The 16,202-nt window shown below is 38.3% G+C and overlaps 1 protein-coding gene across 36 annotated transcripts in view; it reads right to left on the reverse strand.

The window, feature by feature from the left end:
• The window catches only part of SLC16A7 (solute carrier family 16 member 7), a 220,207-nt gene that overhangs the window by 116,140 nt on the left and 87,865 nt on the right, over window positions 1-16,202 (reverse strand). For 5 of the 36 annotated variants that reach the window (XM_064283959.1, XM_064283965.1, XM_064283958.1 and 2 more), the window contains one exon: window positions 3,107-3,204. The exons of 25 other annotated variants lie outside the window; for them this stretch is intronic. The gene's annotated coding sequence lies outside the window, so the exon portion shown is untranslated. Of the gene's footprint in view, window positions 1-3,106; window positions 3,205-6,204; window positions 6,248-13,014; window positions 13,110-16,202 lie in introns of all 36 variants that reach the window. 6 more of the 36 variants (XM_064283964.1, XM_064283961.1, XM_064283954.1 and 3 more) reach the window with 2 other exon arrangements.

Below are 16,202 nucleotides of genomic sequence, written 5' to 3' on the forward strand. Positions count from 1 at the left end.
CATACTAGCACTAAAAGATGAAATGATAACTCTAACATAATATTCTAAAATAGACATTGGTGCTAGAATCATTATCTGCAGATGATAAAGTGAAGGTCTACTCAATGGATTTAGTTTAAAAGGAACCCTGGTTTTCACTCTTTCATAATCAGTTATTTTAGGAGCATCAGGAGAGAAGGCCCTTTTCACAGGCAATGTTGTTTTGTTTTTCCACTAAGAGCATTAGCCATAGAGGGGAAAGAGACGTGGAAAAACTCATTAGACTTCTCTCTGAGCTCATGTGTGACCCCAGAAATATTTAGTGGAGAATTTTTTAAAGAATTCAAGGTCCTTGTGAAGGCAGATGAAAGGTGAAGAGTTAGTATAACTGGGGTTATTAATATCAACCTGAATCCACTTTAAGTCATTCATTCATTTGTTCAATAATTATCAGTTGAAAGCTTACTACATGCCAAGCACTGTGGCCACAGTGCTGAACAAAACAAATTTCACCCCACAGAGGTACATTTTAGTAAAAGGCAGAATCTATAAACAAGTTATAAATGCAATATAAACAAATTGATTATAAATTGATAGCTACAGCTGCTGACCAAAAGGTCAGCAGTTTGAATCCACCAGATGCTCCTTGGAAACTTGGGGCAGTTCTAGTCTGTCCTATAGGGTCACTAGGAGTCGGAATCGACTCGATGGCAATGAGTTTGGTTTTTGGGATAAAGGATATAACCAGGGTAATATGATAGAGACTAACCATTCAGAGGCAGGGATAGAAAGAAGGCTTTGCAAATATAACTAGAAATGACCAAGTAAAATGAGACCTGGACAAAGTTTTGTTATACTTACTTCTAAAGAATAGAAGCGAAAAACCTCCTTCTCTCCTGCCTGCCTTCTTCTCAATCTAAGGTATAGTAACAGTCAAGATATTTCACTCTCGGTCTAAGATAAAAAAGAGACTAGATGTAATAATCTCCTCTATATTCCAAGATTGTTTTCCAAATCTGGTTACCTATTATCTGTATAACACCGTATTGGAAAATGCTCCCTACGCTTTGTAATGCTCAGACTTAAGGTCTTTGGAAGCCTCTGCTTCATTTTTTCTTGGCTATGGGTCCCAGGGACTCAGCCTCCTTTCTAATCTTCTTGTCCCTTGCCTCTCTATCCTTTGTTGTTCTACTCTCACAGTCTTGGCAGCAAAATGGGATAGTCTCCCTAACTCTGCCTGTCCTTAACACCTCTGAAGTTATACAGAAAACTCCTTCCTTTTTCAGGTTATTACAATTCATCACTGTAGGGAGACAGGTGGGAAAGGAAAAAGGAAAAACATGGAGAAGCATTCTACAGCTTACAGAGTATTTACTGTGCTGGTCCTCAATTACAGATCCTGCCTCTCTCTGCGATGATAAACTGGCAAAGCACTTCTACTCTGAGTATTTATTCCTAGAGATAGGGGTTACCAAGCTCCTCCCTTCATTCTAAGTTTGCCTTTATGATGAAATCAAGGTAGAACATTGTATTTTCAGGTCTACTTGTTTCAAGCATTCTTTCATTCACCAAATATTGTACTGAATATCTAATTTTAGCTAGACACTGGAAATAGAAATATGATTAAGACATAAGATGTAGTTCCTGACCTATGAAAGAATACAATCTAGGAGGTAAACTATAAACAATTACAACATGGTATGATAAATATCACAAAAGGAGTAAACTCAGATTTCTATGAAGCCTAAGGGAGGGAAAACTAACCCAGATGGTGATAGTCAAGGAACTGTTTGAAGAGGAGTTAAGGTCACACTGAGCTGAGTCAGCTGAGTCTTGAAAGATGGATGGGATTCACTTTCACTCTATAGTGGAGCAAGATGGGAAGTGGTAGGTAATAGGTGACAAAATACAGATGGTATATTATGGAAGCAAGAGACACCAAGGGACCATGATTTAGCTGGAGAGAAATGAGGCTGGAAAGTCACATAGTCCATTCATCTTAAGGCTTTGAAACCTATACTCTGATTTTTGAGCAAAGGAATGATTTGTTTAGTTTGCAATTTAAAAATTAATCCCAGAAATAGCATAGAAAAGATATATAAATGTAGAAAGAAGACACATTAATAAGCTAGTTAGATTCAATGAAGTAATACAGAAGAGCTATGATAAGGCAGAAGCCTTGGGAAAAAAGAGAAAGAAGGGAGATTTAAAAGCTATTAAGGAAGCAGAACCTTGTGTGTACTTGGAAAGTGGGTGATAAGAACAAGGTGAAGAAAAGAAGAATTAAGGATGAAACAGATATTTGACCTAAGGGATTAACTGTAACCATTAAGTAAGATGAACTGAGGCAAGAAAAAGATGTCAGGTTTAGTTTGGAATGAGTTCCAGTTTGGAATAACTTAAAAATAATACAACTGGCTTTGCTAATAAATATATTGATAGAAGGGTTTAGAATTCATTAAAGAAATCTGCACTACATATATTCAAGTTTTTCCAGTTTGGATGTTACTCTAAATTCCAATTTTATGCTTTTATTAGAAAGGAAAATGTATGTATGAAAAGACTTAGAGTCCTAGGTTTTCTTCCCACACTGCTTTATAAATTCAAAGTATCAAAAAATCCACAATACTTTAGTCAATATTTCTATTACAGTGAAACCTGTGAGAGCCAAAACTCTATACGACTGCCTTGTTTTTACGGGTCTCACAAATTTCCACCTTTGATAGGGTGCAGTCTTATCACTTTTCTATCACTCGTTTAGTGGAAAATATTTGAATTTTCCTTCTCTAACAGGTTTCCGCCTTACACAGTTTTCGGCTTTCACAGGTTTTACTGTATAAGGGAAAATACTAAATAAAGACAGCATTAAAACGCACAGACACAAGCAGTGCACTGATAAATACAAAGTTTAGAATAAGGGTTAACTTGGGCAGGTGATGGGAGCAAAGAGGTGAGAAAGAAATCATTTCAGGTGATGTTTTAATAAATTTTTCAGTTGCACGGGAGGTTCCCAGATATTCATCATGTTAATACGATTTCTATAGTATATAAATGTTACTTAAAACTTTTGTATTTATAAAATATATGGTATAGAAAAAAAAATAAACAACAATATTCCTTTGCCTACTTAGTAGATGAGAATGTGATAAAAAGAAATTATATCTTTCCTTGCTTCATTTTCTTCTTGCTTTTTGTTTCCTTCTATTATGTGACATACTTCAATTCCTAGAAAAAAACATAAATTCAAAGCCTTATGATAATTCCAAATACTCTGGAGGATTAAGAAAAGTGATTTCTACAAGTATTTTGAAAAACAATATGGACTTTCCTTAAAAAGCTAGAAAATAGAGCTTGGGAGCCAAGATGGTGGAACAGACAGATGCTTCCAGCAAGCCCTCTTTAAAACAAAGACCCAAATAAACAAGTGAAACAAGTATATTTATGACAAGGTAGGACCTGAGCATCAAAGGCAAGCTTAGAAAATGAACTAAGGGGCAGGGGGAGGAAGACAGGGTTCAGAAGTGGAGGAGAGTTACCAGATCTGAATCATGGGGAGCTCTCAGGCACCATTTCTGGAGCAGTGGTGGCAGGCTGGTGCTAGCCTTCGGCCACATTTTCCTCAGGGAGAAGCAGCCAGCCACACAGCCTACTCACAACTCCAGAACCAGAGAAGAATGGTGCTCTTGGCAAATGCTAAGTATTTGCGTATATTTTACTGTGCTCCCCGGCCCCCAAGCCAGCTTCAGTGGCTGAATTCCCTGGGCCTGAAATAGGCCCTGTTGAGCACCTAGAGCCATCCTCCCAGCCTTGGAGAAGGAAAAAATTTGCAATTGGGGAAAAGATAATTTGCCAGCTCCACTAAATGGAGGAGCACAGCACAAAAGGGGCTCCTGTCCAGGCATAGACGGTCCATGATCTTTCAGCACCTTTCGCCTCTACATGGACCTGTGTGGGCCTATTTCAGGAGACTGGGCCCCTGATGGCAGACCCCAACCACTTCAGCTGTGTGGCGGAGATGCAGTGGTTGATGTTTGACATTGTTTTGCCTATTAAACAAGGTCCTTACCTACCCACAGCAGGGGCCTAAGGACTGGTAGCTCCACTCAGGTCACTCAGCTACCCAAGACAGGGATCCAAGGATAACTAGTAGCTACCAGTCCCTATAACCAAAAACACTGGGTGCCCATTGTCCGTCTGCAGAACCCACTCACCTGTACGATCTAGGGATCAGGGACACATCTTCCTCATACACAAGTGGGGAACAATTCTCAGACTACTGCCTTGTTCAGAGTGTGACCCCCTGCTACGACCAGATACCAGTACCTAAACGAATCACCCCTGCCCCCTAAGACTTTAGGACAGAGCTTGTACCACACACTTGATGATCAGCTACCTGGACACCTGAGCTCAATTCATATAAGAAAAGTGAAAGGACTCCTAGACTGATACACCTGATAACAGATCTAACCATGTGGGGACAGGATGTCAGAGCTCTAAAGGTGAGAACAATCACACTAGCTCATTCAAGCAACCCATTTGGGCATATCAAAACAAAACAAAGCAAAAAACTATGACACAGTAAGCAAACATAAAATAAACAAATAAAATAACTTACAGATGGCTCAGAGACAACAGTCAATATCAAGTCACATAAACAGACCATGATCGCTTCAACAGGCTCTCAAAACAAAGAATCAAGTGATCTTCTAGATGAAAGTGCATACCTGGAATTACCAGGGGCAGAATACAAAAGATTAATATGCAGAACCCTTCAAGACATAAGGAGAAAATGAGGCAATATGCAGAAAGAGCCAAGGAACACACAGATAAAGCACTTGAAGAAATTCAAAAAATTATTCAGGACCATAATGAAAAATTTAATAAGCTGGAAAAATACACAGACAGCAATCAGAAATTCAGACGATTAACAATAAAATTACAGAAGTAGACAACTCAATAAAAAGTCAGAGGACCAGAATTGAGCAAGTAGAAGGCAGAACTTCTAAACTTGAAGATAAATCACTTGGCACTAATATATTTGAAGAAAAATCAGATTAAAAAAATTTAAAAAAATGAAGAAACCTTAAGAATCATGTGGGACTCTATCTAGAGATATAACCTATGAGATGGGTGATATTACAGCAGATCCAACTGAAATTAAAAGAATATCAGGTTACTATGAAAAATCATACTGTAACAAATTTGAAAACCTAAAAGAAATGGAAGAATTCCTAGAAACACACTACCTATCTAAACTAACACAGAGGTAGAACAACTAAATAGACCCATAACAATAGAAGAGATAGAAAAGGTAATCAAAAACTCCCAACAAAATAAATCCCTGGCCCGGACAGCTTCAATGCAGAGTTCTACCAAACTTTCAGAGAAAAATTAACACCACTACTGCTAAAGCTATTTCAGAGCATAGAAAAGGACAAAATACTCCCAAACTCATTCTATGAAGCCAGCATACCCTTGATACTAAAAGCAGGTAAACACACCACAAAAAAAGAAAATTACAGGCCTATATCCCTCACAAAATTAGATGCAAACATCCTCAACAAAGTTCTAGCCCATAGAATTAAAAAACATACCAAAAAAATAATTCACCATGCCCTTCATACCAGGTATGCAAGGATGGTTCAACATTAGAAAAACAATGTAATCCATCACATAAATAAAACAAAAGACAAGAATCACTTTGATGCAGAAAAGTCATTTGACAAAGTTCAACACCCGTTCATGATAAAAATTCTCAGCAAAATAGGAACATAAGAAAAATTCAGCATAATAAAGGGTATTTATACAAAGCCAATAGCCAACATCTTCCTAAATGGAGAGAGCCTGAAAGCATTTCCCTTGAGATGGGGAACCAGACAAGGATGCCCTTTATTCCCGCTCTTATTCAACATTGTGTTGGAGGTCCTATCCAGAGCAATTAGGCTAGATAAAGAAATAAAGAGCATCCAGATTGGCAAAGAAGAAGTAAAATTATCTCTATGTGCAGATGACATGATCTTATACACAGAAAACCCTAAGGAATCCTCCAAAAAACTACTGAAACTAATAGAAGTGTTCACCAGAGTATCGGGACACAAGATAAACATACAAAAATCAGCTGGATTCCTCTACACCAACAAAAAGAACATTGAAGAGGAAATCACCAAATCAATACCATTTACAGTAGCCCCCAAGAAGATTAAAATACTTAGGAATAAATCTTACCAGAGATGTAAAGGTCTTATACAAAGAAAACTACGATACGTTTCTGCAAGAAACCAAAAGAGACCGACATAAGTGGAAAAACATACCTTGCTCATGGATAGGAAGACTTAACATTGTAAAAACGTGTATTCTACCAAAAGTCACCTATAAATACAATGCAATTCCGATTCATACTCCAAAGACATTTTTTTAGTGAGATGGAGAAACAAATCACCAACTTCATATGGAAATTAAAGAGGCCCTGGATAAGTAAAGCATTACTGAAAAAGAAGGACAAAGTGGGAGGCCTCACTCTACCTGATTTTGGAACGTATTATACCACCACAGTAGTCAAAACAGCCTGGTACTGGTACGACAACAGATACATAAACCAATGGAACAGAATTGAGAATCCAGACATAAATCCATCCACATATGAGCAGTTGATATTTGACAAAGGCCCCAAAGCAGTTAAATGGGGAAAGACAGTCTTTTTAAAAAATGGTGCTAGCAAAACTGGATATCCATCTGCAAAAAAATGAAACAAGACCAATACCTCACTCCATTCACAAAAATGAGCTCAAAATGGACCAAAGACCTAAATATAAAATCTAAAACAATAAAGATCATGGAAGAAAAAATAGGGACAACATTAGGAGCCCTAATACATGGCATAAACAGTGTGCAAAATATTACTAACAATGCAGAAGAAAAACTAGATAACTGCTAAAAGCCAGTGCCATCAAGTCGATTCGGACTCATAGCAACCCTATAGGACAGAGTAGAACTGCCCCGCAGAGTTTCCAAGGAGTGCCTAGCAGATTTGAACTGCCGACTAGTTCCTAAAAATCTAAAAAACTAGTTCCTAAAAAGATAATAACTGCTAGTTCCTAAAAATCAAACACCTATGCTCTTCCAAAGACTTCATCAAAAGAGTAAAAAGATTACCTACAGACTGGGAAAAAGTTTTTAGCTATGACATTTCTGATCAGTACCTGATCTCTAAAATCTACATGATACTGCAAAAGCTCAACTACAAAAAGACAAATAACCCTATTAAAAAATGGGCAAAGGATATGAACAGACATTTTATTAAAGAAGACTTTCAGGTAGCTAACAGATACATGAGGAAATGCTCACGATCATCAGCCATTGGAGAAATGCAAATCAAAACTACAATGGGATTTCATCTCACCCCCAACAAGGCTGGCTAAATTAATCCAAAAAACACAAAACAATATATATTGGAGAGGTGGCTGTAGAGATTAGAAAACTTATACAGTGCTGGTGGGATTGTAAAATGGTACAACCACTTTGGAAATCGATTTGGCGCTTCCTTAAAAAGCTAGAAATAGAACTACCATACGATCTAGCAATCCCACTCCTTGGAATATATCCTAGAGAAATAAGAGCCTTTACACAAACAGATATATGCACACCCATCTTCACTGCAGCACTGTTTACAATAGTAAAAAGCTGGAAGCAACCAAGGTGCCCATCAACAGACGAATGGGTAAATAAATTATGGTATATTCACACAATGGAATACTATGCATTGATGACCAACAGTGAGGAATCTGTGAAATATTTCATAACATGGAGGAATCTGGAAGGCATTATTCTGAGTGAAATTAGTCAGTTGCAAAAGGACAGTTATTGTATAAGACCACTATTAAAAGAACTTGAGAAATAGTTTAAACAGAGAAGAAAATATTCTTTAATGGTTACAAGAGGGGGGAGGGAGGGAGGGTGGGAGAGGAGGATTCACTAATTAGATAGTAGATAAGAACTACTTTAGGTGACGAGAAAGACAACACACAATACAGGCGAGGTCAGCACAGCTGGACTAAATCAAAAACAAAGAAGTTTCCTGAATAAACCGAATGCTTCAAAGGCCAGTGTAGCAGGGTTGGGGGTTTGGGGACCATGGTTTCAGGGGACATCTAAGTCAACTGGCATAATAAAATCTATTAAGAAAACATTCTACATCCCACTTTGGAGAGTGGCATCTAGAGTCTTAAACACTAGCAAGTGGCCGTCTAAGAGGCATCAATTGGTCTGAACCCACCTGGATCAAAGGAGAATGAAGAACACCAAGGACACAAGGTAATTACGAGCCCAAGAGACAGAAAGGGCCACATAAACCAGGGATTACATCAGCCTGAGACCAGAAGAGCTAGATGGTACCCAGCTACAACCGATGACTGCCCTGACAGGGAACACAACAGAGAACCCCTGAGGTAGCAGGAGAACAGTGGGATGCAAATCTCAAATTCTTGTAAAAAGACCAGACTTAATGGTCTGACTGAGACTAGAAGGACCCCGGTGGTCATGGCCCCCAGACCTTCTGTTGGCCCAGGACAGGAACCACTCCCAAAGCCAACTCTTCAGACAGAGACTGGACTGGACAATGGGTTGGAGAGGGATGCTGGTGAGGGGTGAGCTTCTTGGAACAGGTAGACACTTGAGACTATGTTGGCATCTCCTCCCTGAAGGGGAGGTAAGAGGGTGGAGGGTGCTGGAGGCTGGCGAAATGGACATGAGAGGAGGGAGTGGAGGGAGGGAACGGGCTGTCTCATTGCGGGGAGAGCAATTGGGAGGGTGTAGCAAGGTGTATATAAGTTTTTGTGTGAGAGACTGACTTTGTAGACTTTCACTTGAAGCACAATAGAAATTAAAAAAAAAAAAAGGCAAAGTGAACAATTGGGCCAAATTCTGCTGAAAAGGCAAGTAAAATAAGTATTCAGAATTGATCATTCACTTTGGCAAGATGGATTTTTCTGGTAACCTTAACAAGAGCAGTTTAGTCAAGGACAGGAAAGAAAACCTATTGGTTGAACAAATAAGACAATAACTAGATTGAATGAATGAATGGCTAAACAGACACAAGTACCATAACGATGTTCACTGGTTTGTTCATATTGGAAAGGAGGTCAGTAATAACCATCTTAGAAACAGGATAATCTGTGCTTTTACTATATCACAGAATTATAAAAATCAAAAGGAAGCCATGTGAAGATCCCTGAAAACTCCGAGTTGCTACCATTTATTATCCACCATGGGTAGTCACTATAGACCTTAGTTCAGTCTCTATGGAAGGCATTCTACCAAGCTTTTGCCTTGTTGCAAATCACTTTAAAAAACACCTCTCATTGAACACAACAGAGTCTCTGATGGAGCAAGAGAAAAGTGGGGTGCAGAACGCATATTCTAATAAAAAGACTAGACTTAATGGTCTGACTGAGACTGGAAGGATGCTGGAAGACATCGCCCTTGGACTCTGTTAGCCCAAAACTAAAATCATTCCTGAGGGCAACTCTCCAGACAAAGATTAGACTGGACTGTAAGACATGAAATGAAGCTACCCATTAGCCTTACGTATCTACTTGAGCTAAGAAGCACATGAAGCGTGTGCTTCTTAGCTCAAGTAGATACGTAAGGCTAATGGGCAGCTCCTGTCTGGAGGCGAGATGAGAAAGCAGAAAGGGACAGAAGCTGGTTGAATGGAAACAAGAAACCTAGGGTGGAAAGGGGGAGTGTGCTGTCACATTTTAGGGAGAGCAGCTAGGGTCACATAATAATGTGTGCATAAATTTTTGTATGAGAAATTAACTTGAGCTGTAAACTTTCACTTAAAGCATAACACAAAATAAGTAAAATCTTAAAAAAAAATATGTGAGGAATGTGTTTCGTAGTTCTATCACGTATACAAGACTAATGGGCACACCAGCTCAAAAGCAAAGATGGGAAGGCAGGAAGGGACAGGAAAACTGGATGAATGGAAACAGGGAGCCCAGGGTGGAAAAGGGGAGAGTGTTGACACATCTCAGGGTTGGCAGCCAATGTCACCAAACAATTTGTGTATTAACTGTTTAATGAGAAACTGACTTGCTCTGTAAACTTTGACCTAAATTAAAAAAAAAAAACAAACAGTGATTTCTTAGTTTTCTATTTTCCAGGAATTACACATTCAGTTAATGGCGACTGTGCCAAATTGTCTCTGATTGTATTTCAAGTACGTTTACTCTGGTTAAATACAGAAACGGTAATAAAAATCTAATAATTACTAAATAGATTTCATGAGTACTAGCTTCACTGTCAAAGAACAATTCAAATAAGTTCAGGAGCTACTAGACACTTGACATCAAAAAAAGTACAGCACTCATGTCATCATACTAAAAAACACACTGAAATTACACTTTAAAAAATGAAAGTTTAAAATAATTACTTTATCCAAAATACATGTCCTCAATATAAATTTTTTAAATCCAATTAGTGAAAGAGCATAGTAAAAATACTTGAAAGATGAGGTAAATTGTTTTTATCTAGACAGATAATAAATCAGACGCAAACTCTGTCAAACGTTAGTCACTGAGAACATCAATCTGTACAATGATGACTCTGCTGTCAACTTTGGATTTGAGACTTAATCATTTAGAGAACAAGAAAGCTATGAGTCATGTTTTTACCCAAGAGACACTTGGGTACACATATTCCTGCTGCTATCCTCATAAATTTCTCGACAATTTGCCTGAAGGTCAATTGGCAATAAAATAATACAAATTTTACGTTTTGAACAGATTACTTGAAGGTGGATTTAATGAATACTTAGCCTGCATTGTCATTTGGTCTCACATGTATGTCCAGTAGGAATCCCTGGTGGCATAGTGGTTAAGTGCTATGGCTGGTAACCAAGAGGTCGGCAGTTTGAATCCACCAGGCGCTCCTTGGAAACTCCACTGGGCAGTTCTACTCTGTCCTATAGGGTCACTATGAGTCGGAATTGACTCGACAGCAGTGGGTTTGGTTTTTGTTTATTTTTTTAATATATCCATTGGGAAATACGAGATGGCCTGTAAAACTATTAAAACATATAATAGTCCTGAAGAACATTAATAAGACATTATATATAATGCTGTAAGCTCTGAATAGCATAAGAACATCTGATTTCACTTCATTTTTTTTTCTTTTAAGTTACTGTTTTTATTGTTTTATATCAAAAGAAGCATAATCCAGCCCTGGTGGAGCAGTGGTTAAAGTGCCTGTCTGCTAACAGAAAAGTTGGTGGTTCAAACCCACCAGCAGCTCTGAACCCACCAGCACCCCTAAGGGAGAAAGATGTGGCAGTCTGCTTCCAAAAAGACTACAGTCTTGGCAACCCTATGGGGCAGTTCTATTCTGTCCTATAGGGTCTCCATGAGTCTGATGCAACTCAATGGAACGGGTTTGGTTTTTGTGTATGTGTGTGTTCACCAAAATTTTATTAAAATATCATGCATCATGTTTATTCAAGGATTGAGAAGCAATTATGTTAGATTGGAAAATGGATCACAAATCATTCCCCTCCTAGTTGTTGTTGTTAGCTGCTGTTGAGTCAGACCCAAGTCACGGAGAAGCTGTGCACAACAGAACAGAATGCCACTTGGCCCTGTGTAATCCCTTAGACTGGTTGTGAATGAGACTGTTGTGATCCACAGAGTTTTCTTTGGCTGATTTTCGGAAGCAGATCATTAATCTTTTTTTCCTAGTCTCTCTTAGCCTGAGAAGTTCCCCTGAAACTTGTTCAGCATTACAGCAACACGCAAGCCTCCGCTGAGGGATTGTGACTACACGTGAGGTGCATCGGCTGGGAATCAAACCCCAGTATCCCGCATGAAAGGTGAGAATTCTACCGCTGAACCACCACTGCTCCATCCCTGGATCCACCTCTTAAATATTCTCCATTCACATGGACTCTGGGCTTGGCCATGTGACTTGCTGTGGCCAGTGGAACAACAATAAATATAACTCAAGTAGATACTTAAAAAGCACTTGATTATTTGAGACTGCTCTTTTGTGTGCCTTTGGACACCTTTGTCATCGCTACCCTAAAAACATGGAGCCCTGGTGGTGCAGTGGTTAACTGCTAGGCTGCTAACTAAAAAGGTTAGTGGTTCGAACCTACCACCCACTCTGTGAGAGAAGGAGGTGGCAGTCTGCATCCATGAAGATTTACTGCCTTGGAAACCCTATCCAGCAGCTCTACTCTATCCTATAGTGTCATTACGAGTCAGAATAGACTCGATGGCAGTGGGTTTACAGGACCCTGTAAAGAAACCCAAGCTAGCCTGCTAGATAATGACAAACATGTGGCCTAGTACCACCATGCCCTGCTAACCCAGGTAGGCTCAGTTATGAATAAGATGACCTGAAAGCTAGGCTTAGCCCTGCCACTCTCTGAGACAAGTAGAACTGAGTCTGGCAGTATTTTAGAAGTCGGACCTTCTGGTGGGCATGGATTTGATCCTTCTTCTGTCTTATCCCACCCATTCTGATTTGGGATATCTGAATGTCACCTAAGTCACAGCCTTCCTAAGTGTGTCCCAATATGTGTAACACGGATTCTGTCTTGACTACTAGTTTCCACTCCAGTTCTCAATGGATTGGGGCCCTTACCTAAATTCCAGCATTTATTTATTTTTTTAAATTATGACTTAGATTCCTGTCTTATTTCTCTCAGCCTCCTCCTATTTACCATCTTTTCCATGTAACAGTCCTTACCCTAGTGAGCTGAGATCACTGGCTACGATTCTGGTTTGGCCTAAACAGATCTACAAGCAACAATTATACCACCACTATGCTAACAGTAAGTATCACTGCTATGCAGATTGCCATCACTCTCTCTACCTTACTGGACCATTCAGGTATCAAAACTAGCTCATATGTGACCTAAGTGCACAGATCTCTTCATGACATTGTCTTGTGGATTACTGGTCACTGTAACAGTTTGCTGTTCAAAGTTTTGCCAGGCCAAGCTTCCTTCATACCATCATTTAATTTACAATTATTTACCACATAATTCCAATGTGGAAGGTGTCCAATGCGCTAAGACTATGGGTCCAACTGAGGAACAGACACAGTACACGCCTTCACAGAGTATACAATCCCTAGGGAGATAACAAGTCAGGAAAAAAAGAAAATTCTGTAGTTAAGAATAGCTGATCTGTGGTAATAGCTGGTCTGTGGTAATAACTATTGTAGAACAAAATTAATTAAACCAGGCTGAGGATATCATAAATATATTTTGGTGGAGCCTTGAATGACAAGCGTGATTTAGTCAAGTGACAGGAAAAGAGAAGAATGATCCAACAAGAATATTTATATATATTCCTGGCAGAGAGATATCAAAAGACTTTACAGATAAAGTTGACTCCCCCATTCTGTCATACTGGAGCCCTGGTGGTACAGTGGTTAAGAGCTTGGCTGCTAACTAAAAGGTCAGCAGTTCAAACCCACCAGCCGCTCCTTGGAAAACTTATGAGGCAGCTCTAGTCTGTCCTATAAGGTCGTTATGAGTTGGAATCCATTTGAAGGCAACTGTTTTTTTTATTTCTGTCATACAAACAAGGAAGCCCCAGCAAACATCACAGCAAAGTTCAGGAGAAACTGAATAGAGGAAAAAAAAAAAAAATGCTGCTCACCACCACCTGGGACTATATATATATATATATATATATTTTTTTTTTTTTTTTACACTGGGTTCAAGGGGTCACAGGAAGAACTTTCCCACAATAAACTGAATGAAGCTAATCCATGGCTTAATGCCATGATTTCTACAGTTTCTACATCAGCGCAGGACGTGGAGCAACAAGAACTCTTGGAGAACGCTTGGAGAACTATTTGATGACACTTGCATGTCTTAAATCAGCCATTTTCTCTCCTACGTGTGCATGCACATGCACGAGAAGACATGAGCAACAATGTATATAGCAACACAGCATACAAGAGTCAAAAAAAAGTTATAAAAATTTTAAATGGGCATCAATAGAAAAATGGACAATTAAAATATATATTTCCATAGACTGGATTGTACGAAAGTTAAAGTGAATGAGCTAAGGCTGTATGTTTGACCCATATTATCTCAAACACAGCATTAAATGTATAAAGCACGTTGTTGCAAAAAGACTAAATCAGTATGATACCATTAAATGAGGCCTGATAATGTGTAAAGCTTTATAATATGCTGTATAAGGAACCACACATATATAGTGCTAGCATAAAACCATGAATGGGAATAATAAACCTCAAATTCAGCAAGACTGTTTTTATAGAGAAAAGGGAAAGGCAGAAGAGAAGCAATAGGTATGGTGAAGAGCATGGGTCTTCATCTGTATCTGTGAATGCTTAGTACTTCAATAACTAAGTAATATTTATATATTCAAAAATATATAGTACGTACTTACTACTATTCTAGATGCTGAAAATAAGCAAGAAACAACACAGGCAAATATCCTTACCACCATAGAGCTTACATCCTAGAAGATGAGTAAGCAGAAACAAGTAAGTAAATGCATGGTATTTTTTCACACGATGATAACTACTATAGAGAAAAATGTGGCAGGAAAGGCAGATATGGAAAGCTTGGGGTGGTGAGTGTGGTAGGATGGTACAATTATAAACGTGGCTGTCTGAGAAAGCTTCACTGAGACGATGACCTTTAAACAAATACTTGGAATAGTGACAGTGCAAGAGATACAGATGTCTGAAGGAAGAAGTTCTAGGTGAAAAGAAGAACACATGCAACAGCCCTGTGGCCACAGGAAGCCTGATTGTTCTAAGAAAAGCAAGCACAGTGTGTCCAGAGCACAGTTAAGTAATGGGGAGAAAAGTAGTAGATGAGGTCAGAGAGGAAAAGCCAACAATGACAAAGTGCTAAGGTTGGTGAAAGCTGCCTAGAGGTGCTCTCTGTAATCTTCTACATGTTTATAATACCATCCAATACTAAAATATATTTTTTTTCATAAAAGAGAGGGAAGAAAACATAAAAGAATAAATCAGCTGATATAAATTCAAAAGATGACAATCCTGTTAAAAAAAAATTGAAAAACAAAAACTATAAAACCTAAGGAAGTTACCAGAAAAAGAGATCAAAGTAATAATTAAACTTTTGAAGATATGTTCAGCATCACACATAAGACAAATGAGAATTAAATCTACAATGATATCCCACTCTCAACATACCTGATTGGCAAAGATAAAAGTTTGGTAATGTAATGTGGGCAGGAATATTGGGAAAAATTATTAGTGGGACTAGATATTTTTCTGGAAAGCAATTTCTATTTAAACTACCTCTCAAAATAAAAAGAGCAATGCCACATCCAGGATATTTGTTGTAACATCATTTGTAAAAGCAAAAGATTGGAAACAACTTATACCAGTTCATTAACAAGAAGCTGGTTAAGTAATTCATCACACAATCATGCAAGGGAATATTAAACCAAATCCACTTCCATTGAGTCGATTTTGACTCATAGAGACCCTCTATTTTTTTTATAGGACAGGGTAGAACTGCCCCATAGGGCTTCCAAGGAGCAGCTGGTGGATTCGAACTGTCGACCTTTTGGTTAGCAGCTGTAGCTCTTAACCACTGCATCACTAGGGCTCCAGTGGAATACTGTGAAGCAATTAAAAAGAATGGGGCAGCTCTAGATTTATACTATGGAACAATCTCTAAGTTATATTACTAAATGAAAAAGCCAGGTATAGAAAACCAATATAATATCTTAATTTCTATATATACAACAACAACAGAAAAAGTATATGTGTAGAATAAGTAGAGATTTATACAGAATAGCTCTAGAAAAACACACCCACTGGTAAAAATGGCTGTTTCTGGAGAAAGTAACAAGGTCATCGAGAAAGAAGAATGAGAGAAACACTTAATTTTCACAAATACCATTTTATACATTTTGAATTTTGCAAATGTGCATGAATTATTGACAAAGTATGGTTTTTAAAAAGTCATCCGAGAATTTACTAAAATTTGAAAATATATTTAAAGCAAAGTGGTAATAGTGTAATACTAGAGATCATCTAAGTACCTTCTCTGTAACAACAGATCAATTGGCAGCTACAAATCAGAATAGATTATTTAGCACTCAAAGAAATCAAATTCTGTACCTATGGTTAACAGGCGTCCTTTTCCTATAGCTGTGACAACTGATCAACTACAAATGCATTCTGCCATTTGATTTTTCCAC

The sequence above is a fragment of the Loxodonta africana genome, chromosome 4 (genome assembly GCF_030014295.1).
Source record: "Loxodonta africana isolate mLoxAfr1 chromosome 4, mLoxAfr1.hap2, whole genome shotgun sequence".
Lineage (NCBI taxonomy): Eukaryota > Metazoa > Chordata > Mammalia > Proboscidea > Elephantidae > Loxodonta > Loxodonta africana.